Raw genomic sequence first — 6,364 nt, 5'->3', positions numbered from 1 at the left:
TGCAAAACCCTTGCACAAACCAGGTAAGTAGATCATGTTTGTTATTTTAAGAAAAAAAAACCTTTACAATCACTTCAAGTATGGCCAAAGCTCGTTTGGCAATATTTCTCCTTTGCACGGGAGTGCATTTAGTTCTGCATTTAGCTGACAGCGGGTGACCGACAGCTAACGTCACTCACCCAACCCAGGCTCTGGAGAGATCACGACTTTAATGTTTGGATCCACCCAGATGCCTGACCAGCAGCTGGCTCAGCCTGTCAGCTGCTCCAATGCTTTTACCAACCCGATCCTACTAGGTGATTATGTATGTTTGAGAAGCAGCCAGGAGGCCCATGTTAACTCTGGAGGAGCTGCAGAGATCCACAGCTCAGGTGGGAAAATCTGTCCACAGGACAACTATTAGTCATGCACTCCACAAATATGCCCTTTATGGAAGAGTGGCAAGAAGAAAGCCATTGTTGAAAGAAAGCCTTTGTTTGCGAGAAACCATGGGGGGACACAGTAAACATGTGGAAGAAGGTGCTCTGATCAGATGAGAGCAAAATTAAACTTTTTGGCCTAAAAACAAAACGCTATGTGTAGTAGAAAACTAACACTGCACATTACCCTGAACACACCATGTGAAGCATGGTGGTGGCAGCATCATGCTCTGGGAATGCTTTATTTTTTAGGATGGACAGGGAAGCTGGTCAGAGTTGATGGAAAGATGGATGGAGCCAAATACAGGGCAATCTTAGAAGAAAAAAGATGGATGGAGCCAAATATAGGGCAATCTTAGAAGAAAACCTGTTAAAGTGGTTGTACACCCTGTACAACAGGGGTGCCCAACCAGTGGCCCGGGGGCCACATGTGGCCCGCGGAGCCCTTGGATGTGGCCCACGATCTCTTGCTCCTGGATGGAATAGAATAGAATACTGTTATTAAAGGTACGTTTATTACTAAAATCACAGTATATATATGGGCATATCTGTTCTGCAGTGTTTACTGGGCTGCTTTCAAACTGATCCACAGGTGCAGAGAAGCGCTCGCCATCCAATCTGACAGAGCTTGAGCTATTTTGCAAAGAAAAATGGGCAAATCCCCAAAAAGCAAAAAAAAAAAAACCAACATGTAAATAAAAACTGTGTAAAATATCTTAAATATAAACCATATAAATACCACACTAAGTGCATGAGTGTGAATATAAACCGTATAGTTTTATAGGAGTTTTTAGGAGTCCAATTGCCAACAACTGAATGGCAGCAAAAAGGAAAAAAGTCCTGATATGTGTCAAACAAAAGTGAGTCCACAATAGAAGAGACGTAAAAAGAAGCCTATGATGACACCAATATCATACGTGCCCCTTCACCAGAAGTACAAGCCTGCTTACCAGAACACAGGCTATGTGGGCCTGGAAATCAAACACACTCTAGGCTGGAATAGGTCGTTCGACAGGGAGATGAACATGGGTAATCCAAACGGATGCAGACCGATCACTTCAATCTCAGCGGCTGGAGGGTGGATGGAAGTAATCCGAACGAGTGGAAACGATCACCTCACTCACAACAGATGTCTCGTACAGTACCGAGGGAAGAAATATTTGCATAGCATAATATTGTATGCACAGAGTTTAATGTAAAAAGAATCAGATATACTTACAAAAGCATCTGAGTAAAATGATTAAAAACAAAGAGCCGGCCGGCAAGCGGACACCCGTCCTATGGGCGAAGACTTCCCGACGATCGTTTCGTCTCACAAAGACGTCATCACAGGGGATCAGGTGACGCACTGATGCATCGCATATAAAGGAAACGATGGGAACCACGCCTCGATATGACTTTGAGACGACGGAACCACGACAATACGATCGAACAGAATCTCCAAATGGAAATAACCATAATGGAGAGCTGTAAGACATAAAATATATATAAAATATATAAATCAATTAAATGAGGACTAGAGAATTTGAAGTTACTAACTAAAATATGGTTACTGAGGCTGGGAATACACCAGCCTATGATACTTATAGAGAGAAAAATATTGCACCTCTACTGGTTAAATAGAAGAATGCAATTAGATGTTACTACAAAGTCTTGTAAAAAGATAGCAGATTATATGTGTACACCTAAAGATTATTAAGATGATATAATAATCTATAAGATGTAAAATATAGAAAACATGAAATATAAAAATAAAAAATATTTTCTAGATGAATAGAAAATAAAAATATGTGTAACAATGCATAAAGTCTAAGTTCATGCATGATATGTATGAAACAATGGGTAGCGGAGTCTCAAAGTCACACCAAGTGTACATCGATAAGAGGAAAGATGTAAGAATAAACAATAATAATAATAATTATTACATTATCAATAGATAATAAATAAAAGAGTGAATGAATGAACGTAGGGAGGGGTGGTGGCGCTGCCTTACCTACAACTGGACACAGCAAGGATTGTGAACAGTGACCCAAATGGGTATGAGGTAACGTGTAGTAGTCTAGTGGTCAATACAGTAAGTGAAAGCAGACCTGTGTTCCGACAAAATAATATGGTGATAGTAAAAGAACAATATTAAATAGAATGCCCCACCACATATATATATTATGGGGTAAAGGTAGGTAAGAATATCACTTATAAGCTATAAAAATAGCCTGTGAGGGCTCCACTGTGCTATAAATACAAATAAATAATACTAGTAAAATACGTGTGACAAGAAAGGGAAAGAATACATGTGACAAAAAGGATAAGCATGTGAAAAAAAGAAAAATTGTGGTACTTGTAAATAAATATATATATTGTAATAATCCAATAGTATGTATATATAGTACAGAAAAATATAGTCCAGCAATATATATGCAGTGAAAAAAACTTATTGCAACAAAAATATGAAAAAGGCCATCCAGGGAGTGATAAAGTCCGTGCTGTTAAAGGTGCACCTGTGAAGGTGAGTGCTCAGGTATGCAGTAGTGGAACTTGCACGCAGTGGTCACGGTGCTCCCCCTTATGGGTCCCCACTTACCAGAGGCACTAACCCCTGCAGGGGTAAAGTGCAAGTAGTCAGCCTCGGACGGCTCAGTGGTCTCCCGTAGTTCCGCAGTTATACTTGGGACCTCCTAGATGTAATAGTGGTGTTTTATCCGGATCCAAGGTGAGTAGTTGTTTTAAAAACCAGCAGCCCTCCGGAGAAAAAAACACACTGACATAGCGTGGTATGTTGGAAATAAGTGCTTGGTTTATTAGCACTCACAAAAGCATGCAGGGTACATCAAAAATATAATAAAAGAGTGAGCATAAAAATAAGCTAGAGCGGGGGTGGTTGCTCTATGAAATAAAAGTTTTAAAAGCAAAAAGATGTATGTGGAGCAGCTAACAGCCTGTTAGCATAGCTCCGTCGCTGCACTGGGTAAGTCAGGAAGTATCGGCTATCGCCTGGGACCGGCGTGCGTTCCACTGATACTCAAGCTAGAAACCGGAAGTCTAAGGAAGTCTAAGGAAGTCTAAGGAAGTCCTCTGAGTACCCCTTATCTAGGAAACGCTTGAACAATACATTGGCCTGATCTCGAAATTCTAAATCATTAGAACAGTTCCTTTTTAGTCTAATGAACTAGCTTTTGGGTACAGACCTCAGCCAAGATGTATGGTGGCAACTTCCAATAGGGATAAAAGAGTTCCTATCGGTACTTTTGAAAAAAGTAGACGTGGTAACGGCATTATTATTGATCTTAATTTTTAAATCCAAGAAATTGATCTCAGTTTGACCGGCCTCAAAACTCAAAATGATACCTCTGTTGTTATTGTTTAGATCTGAAAAAAAAGATCTAGTGCATCACGGTCGCCATCCCATAGGGGGAGGATGTCGTCGATGTATCTGCCCCACAACACCACCTCTGGTCGTCGCTGGGCATAGACGACATCCTCCTCCTATAGAGCCAGAAAAAGGTTCGCCAGACTGGGGGCATATTTAGCCCCCATTGCGACTCCTCTCGCCTGTCTGTAAAACTGGTTATTGAACCAAAAATAGCTCAGTGAAGCCGCAAAGGAAAGCAGCTCCATAATAAACATAATCTGCTCATCATAGAGGGCTGAATCCCGCCTTAAAAAGTATTCTACCGCAAACAGGCCTAAAGCATGCAGGATCACTGTGTATAAAGATGTGACATCCGCTGTCACTAGCCACATCCCCGCTGTAGGGGTAAGGCCTGCCAGTATGTTGATAACATAGCGAGAATCTTTTATATATGATGGCATCTTATTGATTAGCAGTTGTAAATGGAAATCAATATATTTGCCCACCCACGACGTGATGGAATCTATACCACTAATGATAGGGTGTCCCGGGGGGAAAGTAGGATGTTTATGTATTTTTGGAAGGTAATAAATTACTGGAGTGCGTGGTGCTATAGGTACCAAAAAATCATTTTCTTTCCTATTGAGAATGCCCTGTTGGAAACCTCTATGTACTAAATTCTCCAATTCAATTTTATATTTAGTTTTGGGATCCGAGGGAAGTGGGGTGTAAGTATCTCGATCACCTAGAATTTTATACATTTCTGATAGGTAGTCACTTTTATTGAGGATAATATCCTCGGGTCTGAAGACTAGCTCCTTATTTTTTCACAAGGAGTCAAGTCCATCTGAAAATTGTTTATTAGATTTGATGTGTTTGATAGGAACCAAATCAAGATTTCTAAGTTGGCATCAATAAAAACTTTAAGTGATGGTGCCAAAGCCCCTGGAGGGTTAAATAATGATGCATTCGAAAGCCCTGAATGGTTAAAGTCATTAGAAGCAACAGAGTTGGTCTGGATAGGATTGGATAACATGTGACGCTTGACACTCAATCTCCGTAGAAAACGGTGAACATCCATATAAGTTTGAAATTTGTTCAGCCTCCGAGGGGGAGCAAACTTCAAACCCCAATAAAGTACCAATTTTTCAGAATCTGTTAAGACCACTGAACTCAGATTAAAAATGCCTGTGCCGGTTATAGCTTTTTATTTTTTAGCTCGTAACCGTTTACCTCCTGTCGTTCCTCTCTTTGGTCGTTCGACCTTTTTATACCCTGATTGGGTTTGTGAAAACCCCAATATTGGTCCCCTGAATTAGAAGGGCCATAAAACCCATCACCAGTCTCAGGGGCGGAGTAATAGGGAGGGTTAGAAGGACCAACAGCTCCTCTTTCGTCATACTCATTGAGGGGCCTATCTCTATTACTAAGAGGGAAAAAATATTGGACGTGTTGATGTTATAATCATAATCAGTCCTGTGATCTCGAACCCCCAAAGGTTCGAAATGACTTGCAGCTATAATTGCAGGGAAAGGTGGTTCTAAAAAGTATTGATTCGGGGTGGGGGTAGGAAAAAATGCACGCCACACTTTTCAGATATTTATTTGTCCAAAAAATGTAAAACTATTTATCATTTTCCTTTCACTTCACAATTATGTAAAAAAAATTAATCCATGATCAAAGCTGTGCTTTTAAAATATTAATCCACGTTAATAAGATTATTTATTGTTCCCATTCCCATGCACAATTATGTTTTTAGAATAATGGAGACTATAGATTGCACATAGTATATCATTTAGTAAATTCAGTGATGTATGTTGAAGAAAATTAGCTAAGAAGAAAAACTGGGGCAGGTTGGTAGCTGAGATGTGATTAGACCAGACTAAGAAGTTTCAAGACAGGAAGGTGCATTGACTTCTTAGATCAAGCTCTGTCTTCAGAGACACATCTTAAAGAAAACTACAACTGAGATGAAAATGTTTTGCAGGTGCTCCGACACATTTAGAAAAGCTTGTCATCAGATAGAGGAATTGGCGTATGTTCCTCAAAACTGCCAGCCTGTTAGTTCAAAGTCTTGCTGCAGGATGTGGGGTCTTATTTAGGTTCTGAAGAAAACAAAAACAAGTTCTTTTGAGCTGCTGAACACAGAGATCAACCGCGGGGAGCTTTTACCTCTAGTGGCCACAGGAAAACCTTTAAACATCGCACATGTACTTACTCAGCTGTAATTATGGCACATCGAGCCCAGCGTCGGTATGATGTATGCTCATCTTTCGCACTGATGGAGTTTTGCTTTGAAAAGAATCTTTAGAAATAGCTTTCTCGACAAACCTGGTCCTAGCAATGGGCATCTGGGGAAATAGCCCAGGGCACTTAGAACACAAGGGGCCACTGTATATATATATAAAAAAAATAGCTGAAAGATGACAATATAGAGATAGGGCCAGCAAATAACTATATCAATTCTCCCTGGATTGCAGGTTACACTATGTGCTGTGGAAGGATTTGTCATGCTTATTTGTAATGTTCAACATTTGACAATTATTAACATTCATGGAAGAAATTATGGCACATCGGATTGTGTGGGGAACCTGAC

The 6,364-nt window shown here is 40.2% G+C and overlaps 1 long non-coding RNA gene across 1 annotated transcript in view; it reads right to left on the bottom strand.

Moving 5' to 3' along the window:
• Window positions 1-5,545: 5,545 nt before the first annotated feature.
• Window positions 5,546-6,364, bottom strand: part of LOC120928746 — a 32,309-nt gene continuing 31,490 nt past the window's right edge. Inside the window, exons 2-3 of the long non-coding RNA XR_005747309.1 lie at window positions 5,987-6,159; window positions 5,546-5,873 (exon numbers count right to left, since the gene is read on the bottom strand). This is a non-coding gene — a long non-coding RNA (uncharacterized LOC120928746). The remainder of the gene's footprint in view (window positions 5,874-5,986; window positions 6,160-6,364) is intronic.

This window comes from Rana temporaria, chromosome 1 (assembly GCF_905171775.1).
Source record: "Rana temporaria chromosome 1, aRanTem1.1, whole genome shotgun sequence".
In the NCBI taxonomy this organism is placed as follows: Eukaryota; Metazoa; Chordata; class Amphibia; order Anura; family Ranidae; genus Rana; species Rana temporaria.
This window is presented reverse-complemented; position numbering and strand designations above follow the sequence as displayed.